General features: G+C 36.7%; 1 protein-coding gene across 3 annotated transcripts in view; it reads left to right on the top strand.

Annotated features, from left to right (window-relative positions):
- Positions 1-11507: 11507 nt before the first annotated feature.
- LOC147832943 (uncharacterized) overlaps positions 11508-15720 on the top strand; it is a 31583-nt gene continuing 27370 nt past the window's right edge. Inside the window, exon 1 of one of the 3 annotated variants that reach the window (XR_015515325.1) lies at positions 11508-12037. The gene's annotated coding sequence lies outside the window, so the exon portion shown is untranslated. The remainder of the gene's footprint in view (positions 12038-15720) is intronic. The other 2 variants (XM_087293634.1, XR_015515324.1) reach the window with 2 other exon arrangements.

Raw genomic sequence — 15720 nt, 5'->3', positions numbered from 1 at the left:
TTCTGAGCTGCATCCAATGCTTTCTAATGCGCTTACCTAACCCCACCCCTAACCCTACCCGTCACAGTGACATCACTCACTCTATTGTGTGCATTGTATCTGACATTGCAGGCTTTTTTCAGCAACCTAGCTGACTAAAAAAAAGTAAAATAACTGTTTTTTTTTTTTACAATGTAGCATATGTTATACGCACCCTTCCAGCCTAAACCAATCACTGGGAAACACCCATACACATTCATTCACAATCATACACTACGGACAATTTAGCTTAAACAATTCACCTATACCACATGTTTTTGGAAAAAGGAGCACCTGGAGGAAACCCACGGCAACACGGGGAGAACATTCAAACTTCACACAAAAATGCCAACTGACTCAGCCGGGGTTCGAACCAGTGACCTTCTTGCTGTGAGGCAATTGTGCTACCCACTGCACCACCATGTTGATTTTATATTGTTTAATGATTGTTATATAATCTGTATATTCTATCCCTGCAGCTTTTTAAATTTTCAATAAAACACATGGTCCCCACAAGGTCAAAATTTACTAGTACTGCTATACATTTAGTCCCCACAATGTTAGAAATACAAGTTCCACATATATTTAGAATGTTTTCAGTCCTTGTGTTTTTTTTCCTTTGTCCATTAAAGTTCAAAGCAATTTAAGTTCCTCCGGATTTCAGACAAGTAAAACAAATGAATAAAAAGAAAAAAGGAAAACGCACATTGGCCCAACTCTGTTATCTAACCCAAAGCAGCTGCTCTTTAATAAAGCATGCAATGACTTCCCAATCAGAGGTAAAGCTTGTAAAATGAAATAGCGTTTTAATGCTTTTAGCCTTTTGTGCAGCTCACCTAGGAGAGCTGGAACAGCGTCAGCCCGAGTTACTCCTACCTGTAGACCCATGAAAGCTCATTTTGCTGTGTTATTTTCCCCATTTTCCCCTCTTTGATGGAGTCATAGGGCCTGTTGCAGGAGCCAAGGGTGCCTTAAAAATATATGAACCAGGTAATTGCAGCGATCAGAAGGATAATCATGTCCGGACGACAGAGTTATAAGAACAGCTTGTGTTTTTCTTTCAAAAGCACATGTTCGTGTAAACTTCAATCCAAACATTGACTTTTAGGTGTAATTTTCAGGCTTTTTATGGACACGTATGTTTGGCTATATGCATTGACGTGTGTGTACATGTGCTCCTCGTGCCATCAGTCGACAGACAATGACTTTTTGTTTATTTTGGAGGCCAATCTATACTTTTCTTCATTCCTTTTCCCCTCTGGCCTACGTGTGCTGCAGCGTTAACATACCGCATTAAAGGCTGTCAATCAACCTGACTGGCCCCACCCACTGACCCTGTCCCGACCTTCATCATGTATGGCGGTTGGAGGAAGCAGGTGAACGCAGAAACGGCTCTGACATCCACCGCTGTCACAGCATTCGTTAAAAAAATGAGCATAAACGGTCTATGATGGGAGAAGTCTCTCAACGCCTGCCACTCAGACATCCGTGCTTCCTCTTTTTTCCATTTGTTTATTTTTTTCTCCTGCTGGAAAGTTCTAAAATCACACAGCCGGCCTGTTCAAAACCAGCCAATATCATCAAGCAAACACATGGCCAGATATTAATACCTTTGATTCTCTGCTGCCCAGTCTTAATCGTTGTGCGGAGCATTTACCATCAAGACACTGCAAAATATGTCTTTCCTATCTAGAGGTTTTGGCCCAATCCCAATTCTACCCCTTAGCCCTTCCCCTTACCCCTCGTTTTGCGTGTTCCCGTGAAGGGGTAGGGGTGTCTCAATTCTCTTTAGTGTGAAGGCGTAGGGATAAGGGGAAGGGGTGAATAGCAGAGATGGGGGACTCGAGTCACATGACTTGACTCAAGTCAGACTTTCATTCATTCATTCATTCATTCATTCATTCATTCATTCATTCATTTTCTTGTCGGCTTAGTCCCTTTATTAATCCAGGATCTTATTTTCACATCCCAATGTTGACAGGTATGCTGAAGAATAACATAAGAAAATTGCTGGCAGTTTATTAAAGGCATTTTGTATAATAATTTACAACACCATGCCAGAGAATATATCACTTTAAACTATAAAAATGTTTCATAAAAGTCACCTTTTCCAACTTTTTAAGGTCAAAAGGTGTCCGAAGAATTATCAAGGTCTCATAATGCGATTTTAACAGGGAAAAAATAAGAAACAAAAACATGAATCACAAAACTACCAGCCTGATCTCACGAGAGAAAACGTAAGTATTTTAGAGTATATTTGAGTTCAGTTGTATGAAATTGTACTATTTTAAAAAGGAGGCGTGGCACCTAACCCCACCCCTAAACCCAACCGTCATGATTGCTGCGTGAAAATAAGATCACATGATTGATCACATGCCCACCATAATAAGGGACCCCCCATACTAAAAATGTTAATTTGGAGCAGTTTTATTGTAAATAAACAGTTGAATGATCAGTAATATGTTTTAAAATTATTATTAACAAAAGAAAAATAAATATATACATCAGCAGCATATACATTAGCAAACAGTCCAGCTTATTAAAATTAGCTATTATAATGAAATAGAATCAAGCTATCAAACTCATTAGCCATTTCTCGACTATATAACTTACACATTCTGATTAAAGAGCAACGAATGAATCTCTCATTTATTACGATTTTTTTATTACATTTACAGGTGTCACTTTAAAAATGCACACATCTAACGTTATAATGAAAGCATTCGACTGCTTTCCTAACCTTTTATGCTCATTTAAGACAAAATTAGCTGTGTTTGGGGAAAAAAACACTAAAATCGACATCCTTATATGTTATTATTATTAATAATTATGTGTGTATGCCTGTTTAAACACGCACCCAAAAGCCAGACTTTCTCTCCGCTTCAAATCACGTGTACAGAATCCGTTTGCGAAACAGCATCCGTTTATCATATCATATGACCATCATGCACCATTATATAACTGCTTTGAGGATTGTATAGAATGGGCGACGGCACCTGTAATGAAAAAGAAATTGAATCGCGCCGTTTTTAATATTTATTTATAAGTGTTTTCATTCCTAAACAAAGCGAAAGCACAGAATACTCACGTTTTAGAGCAAGGGGCGACCCCTGGTGGTTCGGCGGTATAGGTTGTGTATAGGGAGGCTCGGCTGTTTGGAGAAAGACTGAAAAAACGGGAGAAATACGGGAAAATACCTTTACGGCAGGCCCGGATTGGCTAAATCGGGAGGACCGGGAGAATTCTCAGTGGGCCGGTCCGTTTTTTGACCGCGAGGGCCGGTGTCCCTAGCTCCAGAATCTGTTGCTCTCAGCAGTCACACTTTTTAAATTTATTTATTTATTTACTTGACCACAGCCTTTTTATCTAGACGCAGCCTGCAGGTTAATGATGATATAATATAAATGAGTCACTGCATTACATTCAGCTGTTGTAGTTCTGTGGATAGCTCGTAAGATTACGACGCGGCAGACCCGGATTCGATCCTCGTCTGATTAATTTTTTTTTTTTAATTTTTATTGTTCAGACATATCAGACTGTTAGGGTTGTTGAACATTTGAAGTTCTAAAGCAGCTGTTTTCTCAAAAAAAAGACGTGATAGTATCATTAGAAACTGATTTGGAAATGACCTTATTTTAGTCAGTCGTGAACTGAGGTGGGCCGGTCTGAGGCTTGAAACTCCAGGGCTGAAAAGGAGTCCCACTCCGGCCCTGCTTTAAGGGATGATGGCGGGATAAAACAGTAAAACACAGGAGAATCCTGGGAAAACGGGAAGGTTGAAAGGTATGTTCTACAGACTTATTTCTCTATATATTACTGTATTTCTTGAACAATAGATTCTTTCAAACTACTAAAACTTCAACTAATGTCACTTGCTCAACTGTGGAGTTGAGTTTTCAACATCAAAAGTCGACAGAGTAGAGATCAACATCCCATAATGCAACTCACAATTTTTTTTTTTTTTGCACAGTGAGTTCGTCATTTTCCTTTTTTTTTTCTCAAACCGAGAACGTCTGTAAATGAAACGACGCTAGCTTCAAAAACAGCTGCGCGGTGTGACTGTACATCATCCATTATTGAGCAGGGAATCTACTGTGCACCCAAAAGTAATTAATCAGTTTTTCTTTTCTTGCATTGTGGGACAGTTCTTAAACAGTTAGCTGGAATTCAAGTCTTCCAGCCTGGCAGTGTTCATGGACTACTGAAGCATATCGTTTCCATAAGACACATTGGTTGTTGCCACGGCTTGTCAACAAATACGTAATTGTGCAGCGATTTCCAAAGGCAGTTGATCCTGCATTACACAGTCTGCAGCGTGGCGCTCACTGATGTTTCCTTGGCTTGAAACACGGCTTCTCTTATGAATCCAAGTAGCGGTGTAAAATGCAAATTACAAGCAAATATTTCAGAAAGTACATTAAGAGTTGTTTTTATCATAATAGGACATGAACAGAGCATGAACAGAACACCACACATATTGTAACTATGTCTAAAACTGCTCCCTACACAGCAAAAAATTATTTTCTTACTGAGATTTTTTTGTCCCTTTTCTAGTCCAAATATCTAAAAGTTATTAAATCAAGATGCATTTTCTAGACAAGAAAAACATACTGTCTTGTTTTAAGAAATAAAATGCCAAAATGAAGTGAGTTTTTCCTCAAATCAAGCAAAATAATCTGCCAATGGGGTAAGCAAAATAATCTTATCACAAATCGAAAAACAAGATTATTTTGCTCACCCCATTGGCAGATTATTTTGCTTGATTTAAAAAAAAACTCACTTAATTTTGGCATTTTATTCCTTAAAACAAGACAGTATGTTTTGCTTGTCCAGAAAATGCATCTTGATTTAAGAATATGTAGATATTTGGACTAGAAAAAAGACAAAAAAGCTAAGTAAGAAAATATTTTTTTGCAGTGTATCAAGTCCACTATATCAGATGTCTGCTTTTTTGTCTGACTTCTATCTTACATCGCTTACTACTTTTACTTACAGTCCGCTCTGATTCTGATTTAGATCTAGATCCAAAATACAGAAGGCAAATTTTATTCATTATTCACAGCGAGATTACATCAATAGTCAGCTAAATTAATAAATAATATGATATTTCTTCTGCTTATTTAATGAATTAATATTTTATATAACATATACTTAATACGGCGGCATCATGGGTTTCCTCTGGTTGCTCCGGTTTCCCTCAAAGTACAAACACACGCGGTACAGGTAAATTGATTAAAATAAATTAGCCTTAGTGTGTGTGAGTTAGTGTGTATGGGTGTTTCCCAATACTGGGTTATGACTGGAAGGGCGTAAAACATATGCTGGAATAGTTGGCGGCTCACATTGTTTTGGGGTGGATCCGAGCGCGATTGGTGGTTTCACAAGTGCCAAACGAACCGCGCTAACTGTGCAAACGAGACAGGTTCCGATTCAAAAGTCTAGGGTGCTCTCACATCTACACTTTTGTTTCGGAACCTGTCTCGTTTGCCCAGTTACTGCGGTTCGTTTGGCACTTGTGAAACCACCAGTCGCACAAAAACAATCGCTCCAAGATCCCTTGAATGAGGTGGTCTCGGCTCGATTGAAACAAACTCTGTAGCGGATCGATTGTAGTAAGAAAGCAAACGATCCAAGCCCGGCTATATCACAGTGTTTTATGGATATGTCAAATGCATACGACTATATGAAGAGAGAATTATGAGTAGGGTGGGAGGTCATTCCAGACATCCCAAGTCTCCCGGAAGTTTCGGTAGTCTCCCGCAAATGCACAAAAACTCCAGGATGCCCACAAACGAGTGCCAATCTCCCGGTAATCACGCGTCTCCCTCCTGGTCCTTAAAGGTTCAGGACACCCTGGAGAACTTTGTTTTTATATTAACAGATTTGTGTGTGTTGAGCATCAGTTAAGACAATGTTAGCACCTGTTAACTTTAATTGTGGGGAAAATGGATAATTTTCAGCTTTTGTCAGCTGATTTCAGCTTCCGGGTTTAAAATGATTTTTGGGGCGGGATCAAAATCGGCGACGTAGCGTAGTACTGCAAGTGCAATGATGACGCGTCGGTTTCTCATTATTATCATAGCGGAGTTTTCTTATCCTATGAGAAGAGCCGGCTGCTTAATTATTCATGAGACCTGCCAGACCTGCCAGAGTCAAGCCCGAGCTGTGAGACACGTCACGGATCCACGGCACGGGCACACAGTATTTAGCCGTTCATGAAGGCTCATATGCATTTGTTTCCATGATCCACGGGGTTTGTTGCATGTTTTTTTTCCCCGCGATCTTGTCAGGGCCGATCATACAGCAAAGCTGTGTGTGCTGCTAGCATTTTTGTTGGGAGAGCAGCACGAGAATTAGAGAATGGCGGATGCTGTCTTTTATCAGGAGTTCGTTCACATTCAGACACATCACTGTGCTGCTGTGTTTGCCTAAATCCTCCAGCAGGGCTAATGGTTAAAATAGACAGGTCACGAGACCTGCTGCACTGAGTCTGCTGGATACGGGGATTGAGGGAGAATTCCTCATTTATAGGGTTTACATGAACACACTTATCTTTATAATGATATAAATTGTGGTTGTCTGTATATGAAATTACGAATAACAAATGTAGCAGGGCATTAAATCACTGTTCATTTCTTTGCATTTTAACTGTAAACTATAAACTCATGCGTCTCCTCACGGTTTGTCTCATTTTGTGAGCTAACTTCGTTCGCTCACGTTCTCCCCTGCTGGCCACGCCCACTCCTGCCCGATGCTCGCGGAGCTCCACGCCCGTTAATCATGCATCTTTTGAAAAAATTCTGAAGTCGACTTTAACCGAAAGTGGGGGGTGTCATGGCCCTTTAAATATGTTGCGCACCCTTTTCACCCCTCCCCACCGCATCCCTCCTTGCTCTTTCCTAATATAGTCTGTTTTGGGGGTAACACGTTAGTATTTTGAGTTATGTAATAATTTTACTTTGGTCACACTTTATTTTGATGGTCGATTTGTTGAATTTAAATTACATTGCAAACATTTGAGTTACTCTTTTAAACAAATTTATTAATTAATTAATTTGCTTTTAACAAACTATTATGTTTAGAAATGTGTTGAAAAAATCCTGCGCACAAAAAATATAGGGCTAATAACTCTGACCTTTGTGTTTTTAAATTGCTGCGGACTTATTCGTGGAATTTGCATGAAAGTCTGTTTTGGCTCAGGCTTTAGCAGGGCCTCCGATCACGCTGAGAGAAAAACGCATCGCGCAGACAAGAAGCCGTGAGCAGATCTGCACTGGTGGCTTCTGGGAGGATCTGTGCGCAGCTGTGCCCGCCGATGACTTATAGCTCTGCCAGCTGGGTGACAGTGACCGCTGTGCCCTCCGCGTCCATCTTCACTGTCTATGCATCCACATCGCTGTCTTAATGGGCTGTTCGGGCTCCAGAACAGCAGATCAAATGTCCTGCTATATCTCTGACTCATCTCTCTGTGGATCTCACACGCTCAAGTTTTGGACGGTGGAGGAATAGGTCATACAACAATTTAGATTCTGGCATTGTTTGATCGCTCTTAAGTCATTCTCATCATAAACCGCAGACAGGATGCGCACGATTTTTCCATATAACTGCAGAGGACATTTTGAACTCTCAAAAACTGGCAAAGCAAGAAGTGTCATTTATAGTATTATGATTTGTTAAAATTCTTTCAAAGCCATGAGGATCAAGTGGGTGGCACTGTGGCTCAGTGGTTAGCTAGTCAAGAACTTCACAGGTTGGGTCAGTTGGCATTTCTGTGTGGAGTTGCATGTTCTCCCCATTTTGATGTGTGTTTCCTCTGGGTGCTTCGGTTTCCCCCACAGTCCAAACACATGCGCTATAGGTGAACTGAATGAACGAAATTGCCCATAGTGGAAAAGTGAATAGTGTATGGCACTGGGTTGTAGTTGAAAGGGCACCCGCTGTGGCAATAATAATAATAAGGGAGTAATCCGAAGCAAAATTAATGAAATTATATGCATACACTCACCGGCCACTTTATTAGGTACACCTCACTAGTCCTGGGTTGGGTCTCCTTTTACCTTCAAAACTGCTTTAATCCTTCACGACATAGCTTCAACAAGGTACTGGAAATATTCCTCAGGGATTTTGCTCCATGTTGACATAATCGCATCATGCAGTTGCTGCAGAATTGTCGGCTGCACATCTATGATCTTCTGTTTCACCACATCCCAACGGTGCTCTATTGCAGGGGTTCCCAAACTTTTCAGGCCGCGACCCCCAAAATGACAATGCCAGTGACTCGCGACCCCCAATATCCTCTGAGGTGGTTATAAATACAGAAATATCAGTTTTTTACACTGATATTGTTTCACGTGATTATTTCTGTACATATATACTTATAGACTGTTTCCTATGGACCTTTTTGAGGGATGTAAACAATAACGGTCACACTTTACAATAAGGTTCATTAGTTAATGTTAATTAATGCATTTACTAAGGTGAACAAACAATGAACATTTACTACTGTATTTGTTCATGCTAGTTAACGTTAGTTAATGAAAATACAGTTGTTCATTGTTAGTTCATGTTAACTCATGGTGCATTAACTAATGTTAACAAGCATGGACTTAAATGTTAATAATGCATTAGTAAATGTTCAATTATGATGAATAAATGCTGTACATGTGTTGTTCATGATTAGTTCATGTTAGTAAATGCATTAACTAATGAACCTTATTGTAAAGTGTTACCACAATAACAATGGTCCTAATCTATTTCCAGTTTTGTATTTTTATTTCCATAGCTTCTGAAAATGCAAAAGTGTCCACATATTTGTTCAAAAAATTTACAGCTTCATTAACATTTATTATGACTGAATCACCTCTTGTACAGTTCTGAAAAAGTTTGACGACAAGCAGGAACTGTTCATGGACCAATGATATTCATGAATGGTCTAGTTTGTTTACCAGTCAAGCCCTTTAGGTCGAAATCATAAACCTGCCCAAAAATGAGCAGCAGGTGAATGTGTGTGTGTGTGTCTCTGTGTGTGTGTGTGTGTGTGTGTGTGTGTGTGTGTGTGTGTGTGTGTGTGTGTGTGTGTGTGTGTGTAGGCGGTATTGCCATGTCGCAGACGCTGGACAGACTTGACCAGTGTATTAGCATGAGTTAGCGGAGGCGAACTGCTGAAGGCTAATTGCTACTGTAAATACATTAGCAAGTATCTGAAATAACACAAGCAGCTGTCCACATGGAACAGCATTAACCACCAATAACTGGGTGTGAGATGACTAAGATTGACAGACTTTAGATGCAGCTGACTGGTGAATTGGCTGAGAAAATGTAGAGAGTGTAAACTGATTGGCCGTCTCACAAATACTAAATTTATTCATTTTCCTTTAGTTTAGTCCCTTATTATTCAGAGGTTGCCACAGTGGAATGAACCGCCAACTATTCTGGTACAGTGTATGTTCTACACCATGTTCTACTTTTCAACACCTCACTTGGATATAAAGTTTTACGATCAAAGCAGTCAGTGATGAAAAAAGGACTGCAATAATCTTTCATGTTACACACTAACGTTGACCAAAGTTATTTATTTTGTTATTAGACCAGACTATCGATTTTGGTTTTGGAATCAAATTATATTCATAAATATAGTCAGAAAATTATGTTTGCTGTTTGTTCCAACTACTTATATAAAATAAGTAAGTATTTGAAAAAAAAAAAAAACTATTATGTTAATTGAATTCTCTTCTGTTTGGTTGTGTGAAACCCGGCATTAATGCAGCATAAAATGTCAAAATATGGGTAAAGTTAAACATAGAAATGTATGTAAAAAAATAAAAATAAACAACATTCTCATTGTACTTCACGTTGAAGTCAGAATTATTAGCCTCTTGTTTATTTTTTTCCCCAATTTCTGTTTAACGGAGAGAAGTTTTTTTTTTTCAGCACATTTTTTTATAATAGTTTTAATAACTCATTTCTAATAACTGATTTATTTTATCTTTGCCATGATGACAGTAAATAATATTTGACTAGATATTTTCTGAAACCCTTCTATACAGCTTAAAGTGACATTTAAAGGCTTAAATAAGTTAATTAGTTTATCTAGGCATGTTAGGGTAATAAGGAAAGTTATTGTTTAACGATGTTTTTTCTTTCTTTCTTTAGACTATTGAAAAAAATTAGCTTAAAGAGGCTAATCATTTTATCCCTAAAATGTTTTTTAAAAAAATTAAAAATTGCTTTTATTCATGCTGTAATAACACAAATAAGACTTTTTCCAGAAGAAAAAATATCAGACATACTGTGAAAATGTCCTTGCTCTATTAAACATCATTTAGAAAATATTAAAAAAGAAAAACTAATTCAATGGGGGGCTAATAATTCTGACTTCAACTGTATATACAGTATATACACTGTAAAAATTACATGATCAGTTAGTCATGACAGCATGTTTTAGCTCATTGTAACTTATTAAACTAAGTTAATCATGTTCAAACTTAATTTTATTAGTTAGGCAAGATTTTTTAAGTCAGTTAAACATAATATAAGTTTAATGGACTCATAAGGGTAAATTTATAAAGCTTAAAAATTGAAGGCAACCAGGAATTTTTTTTACAGTTTTTATGTATCTTTTAAACATAATATATAACTTTTATTATGTTGTCAGATTATATTGGTCTAAATATAACTATAGACTATGTTAGTGTATAATCTATTGTTATGTCTATTACTTTAATGCATGTGATTCCTCTGGTTGTGAATAACACTGACACCTATAGACATGATTTATATTACTAGGTACAGTCTCTGGAAACATATTTACATCTTCACTTTCTGTGCTGTAATAATAATAAGCAATAATCATCCCCATGCATATTATTATTTTTATATCCATCCAGAACACTTTAGCTTAGCATTGGCATAGCAAAGATGTCTTGACAACTGCATAGCATTGCCTTAGCAATCACTTGTGTCAATTTGTGATGATGAAGGTATGCATAGGATAATGCTCCATATCATAAAGCGTGAATCACGTCAGACTGCTTTCTTGAACATGACAATGAGTTCATTGTACTCAAATGGCCTCCACAGTCACTAGATCTCAATCCAATTGAGCACCTTTGGGATGTGGTGAAACAAGAGATTCGCATCATGGATGTTCAGCCAACAAATCTGCAGCAACTGCCTGATGCTATCATGTCAATTTGGACCAAAATCCCTGAGGAATATTTCCTGTAGCTTGTTGAATCTCTGCCACGAAAGATTAAGGCAGTTCTGAAGGCAAAAGAGGGTCCAACCAAGTGCTAGTAAGGTGTACCTAATAAAGTGGCCGGTGAGTGTGTATCTTACACTGAATAGTGGTGTAACATTATTTCGTATACATTTAAGTAAGCAAGTAAAACGTATTTATATAGAAACTTTCACAGACAATAAGTCACAAAGAGCTTTGCAGTAACAAAACAGGTCCAAGTACAAACACCAAATGTAAAAACCAGCTCACCATAATTAAAAAGCTTGTCCTAATAGGATGTCTTTAAATTTTTTAAGTATATACTGTACTAAATAGGCTATGCTTATACCTTTGTACATTTTATTTAATGCAGACACCAATGTCTTTACAACCCATAAGCTCATTTAATTAATAATTGTATAACTCAAAACAAATATAGATCAGTGAGGGACACGTTGAAATCCTTGAATTTAAACCTAAATTGTGTAAAATATCGTTTTCAGACTAGTTTATAATAAAACTATTGAATGTTTGGAGTTGATCATATGATGACAGTACTGTACAGAGGAAGGCACAACGTGACTTTACAAACATGTAATCACTGTGAAACCTTTTCTGTCAGAGTGATGGAAGTCATCACGATGAGTTATGATATGGCACGGCGTGTTTGCTGTTAGTTTATGTTCATGCCCTGATGATAATGACAGGTTTTCATCAGCAAGTGAAGACAACAGGGTCATTGTTCATACGGCAGAAGGGTGGATCCTTTCCTCTGTGGACAGGTTGTGGTTTCTCCTCTTGGTATGTAAAAATCACCTCCCCATTACAGATGCGCCAAGTACACACGGATGTTAGCATGAGTTCTGTTGATATACTGTATAGTTTTTGTCGTAGCGCTATGCTAACGGCTAAGGCGCTAGCCACTGTTTTTGTTGTTTGTTTTTGATTTAAAGAACAATATAACATTTTACAGTCATAAAATAAATGCCAGAGGGAATGTAACGTTAAGCAGCCTATGAACAAGACATACAAACTGTACAAATGTAAAATATAAAAATGTATAAATAGTTTTATTAAGTTTTTAAAGTGTGTGGCTTTCTTGTTTATGTCCCTGGCTACTGGTATAAGCACATTTCAACAAAACCTATTATTTACTATTAGTGAATTTACATTTAAAAATGTAATTTGGTTAGCAGATTAACTAAAGATAATGACTTGTTTAGGATATTCAGTAAAACAACAACAACAGCAACAACAAAAATAGTACACTTTCCTATGACAACAATGAAGGTTAATGCTAGCCAATGTTGACAACTTAGCAATTGTTACTACATTTAACAAATGTTCATACTAGCTATATTTTTTTCTAAAAGCACTAGCAACAGGTTTAGCCTTTTTGGTAACACTTTACAATAACAGTACATGAATAATGATGTATTAATATGCAAACTAAACATTACTTTATTATGAATTAATGATGAGTTAAGGTTTGCATTAATCATGAATTAACTTTAACTACAACATGAGTCACATAAGTTCATGTGTAAATAACGACTACCTTAATTACTTGTTAGTACATGTTGTTAATTAATGTATTAATTAACATTTAAGTGTAAGCTAAATGTAACCAACATGAACTCATGAGCTATTAATGTATAGTCATGTCATGACTTTACTTGGAGGGGCACATCACTATTAACTCATCCTTAACTACTAATGAACTCTTGTTGATGTTGATGTTGACAGAACACTTTTCTATTGTTATTCATTGTAAACTAATTGGTTGTGCATAAGGAATTCATAAGTTGTTAAGAATGGGTTAATGATATTGTGCCCCTCCAAGTAAAGTCATGACATAACTATACATTAACAGCTCATGAGTTCATCATGGTTAAATAAGGCATAAACTAATGTGGTAATGAATACATTAATTAACAAACAATCATGTACTAACAAGTAATTAAGGTAGCCGTCATTCACACATGAACTCATGTGAATCATGTTGTAGTTAAAGTTAATTCATGATTAGTGCATACCTTAACTCATCATTTATTCATAATGAACTAATGTTTAGTTTACATATTAATACATCATTATTCATGTACTGTTATTATAAAGTGTTACTGCCTTTTTAACATTCACTAGTCTACTTTTAGCTACTAGACTGCATGTTTAACCTAGTAGAGTGTAGAGCTACATAAGGTCAGTAAAATAAAGTCAGTGCTACATATTTCAAATAGACAATTTTTTATTTTATTTTTTGCTGGGATGGCCAGTCAGTTAGAGAAAACTCATTAATGATTTTGTATATCATATTAAGATGCAGTTTTGTTGCGACTATGCCATCAAGCAATGACGTCAAAATGTCATTTAGCAAATTTTACCAACAAATTGTTATGCCTTTAGCAACTACCTCTGAAAATTAGATGGCGACAGTGGAGCTGAGCTGACAGGTGGAGGTGGGTATGGAGATGTCAAGTGCAATGAAAATCTGAGTACGATTACATGCATGTAGCCTACAAAATTGCTTTTCTAATTGCTTTTGCAATATAGCATTATTATTTTTAATCACAAATGCTGTGATCATACTGTGATCACATAATATGCACGAGAGAGAGAGTTAATTAGGCTACACATAAATTTTCTGACCTGTACATTTTCTGACTTTCACTTTGAAATCACGTAAGCATACTGAACCTGAACACCGGCGTTAGCTATAGAAATCCTCAGCATTTTTGTTTTTGCAGAAGATGACAGAGTAGTCATAGCAAAACTTATATAGGCTACATTTTAAAACAAAAATGGACCAATTTCGTTTTTTCGCAATATTTTGTGACAAGATTTTGTTTGTTCTATTTCATTTCGTTTGACAGCGAACAAAAAAGGATGGCTCTCCACTGTTTTCTGTTTCAGCATGACAAATAACAGCACCTAAAGCATTTGTAAAATAAAAAAAATACATTTAAAAACATCTAAATCACGCGTTACATTCCAACACAATGGAAACCAACTTTATTTTGTTATGTAAAATTCTTAATGAAATTTTAATTGGCATATTGCAGAGATGTTATGACGCGCCATTAATCCACCTACGCATCATTCATTCATTCATATTATTTTCGGCTTAGTCCCTTTATTAATCTGGGGTCGCCACAGTGGAATAAACCGCTAACTTATCCAGCATATGTTTTACGAATGCCTTTCCAGCTGCAACCTATCACTGGGAAACATCCACACACACTCTTTCACACACATACACTATGGACAATTTAGCTTACCTATTCACCCATGCCACATGTTTTTGGACCGCGGGGGAAACCGGAGCACCCAGAGGAAACCCACGCAAACATAGGGAGAACATGCAAACTCCACACAGATATGCCAACTGACCAGCGACCTTCTTGCTGTGAGGCGATTGTGCTAGCCACTGCACCACTGTGATGCACCTATGCATCATAACATGTACAATGGGAACATGAATCAGAATCATGTTCATTGACAAGTGCTTTTGGGTATACATGCAGTAGGAATTTGTCTTGGTGAATTCATGCTTTGACACAAAACAAGAAGAACGATAGATAATATAATAATAGTAAGAAACAAAATTAAGAAAAAAAATAAAAATATAAAAGCAGCTTTACTTTCACATCTGAACAGATTATATAAAACAATCTAATATTTTCTAAAAGCTTTAATCATAAATCATTGTCTTATTCAGAATAAGATAAATAATTAGATCACTGAAGTCAATGTAAAGGTGGTTCTAGTCACAGGACTCCACTGACCTGATGGTGAACCTAAAGGCCGAACGGTTGCCTCTGCGATTAGACACATACCTGCAGGCTGTTTCCATAACCTGACCATAGAACATAGCAATCACCCAGAATGCATCAGGCCTGAGGTGACCTGTCATACCAAGTGAGACAAAGCAGACCCTGCCCTATATGACAGCTATATACACATGTTCATTAATAAAGTCACAGATTACAATGAGCTTTGACAGGTCTGAGAAAAAAACCTGTAATGCATTTTAATAATTATTTTAATATATATATTCCAAGCATCTACAAACTGCTTTAAAATTACAAGTGTCTACAACAAATTGCAAATTTCTTCAACACATTTCTAGACATGATAGTTTTAATAACTCATTTATTTTATCTTTGCCATTATGACAGTAAATAATATTTGACTAGATATTTTTTAAGTGATTTTTTAAAGTTATATATATATATATATATATATATATATATATATATATATATATATATATATATATATATATATATATATATATTTTTTTTTTTTTTTAAGTGACATTTAAAGGCTTAACTGGGTTAACTAGGTTAACTAGGCAGGTTAGGGTAGGCAAGTTATTGTATAATGATGGTTTGTTCTGTAGACTTTCGAAAAAAATATAGCTTAAAGGGGCTAATAATTTTGTCACTAAAATGGTTTTTAAAAATTAAAAAACTGCTTTTATT

Source organism: Danio rerio, chromosome 18 (assembly GCF_052040795.2).
Source record: "Danio rerio strain M-AB ecotype USA chromosome 18, GRCz13ab, whole genome shotgun sequence".
Classification (NCBI taxonomy): domain Eukaryota; kingdom Metazoa; phylum Chordata; class Actinopteri; order Cypriniformes; family Danionidae; genus Danio; species Danio rerio.
This window is presented reverse-complemented; position numbering and strand designations above follow the sequence as displayed.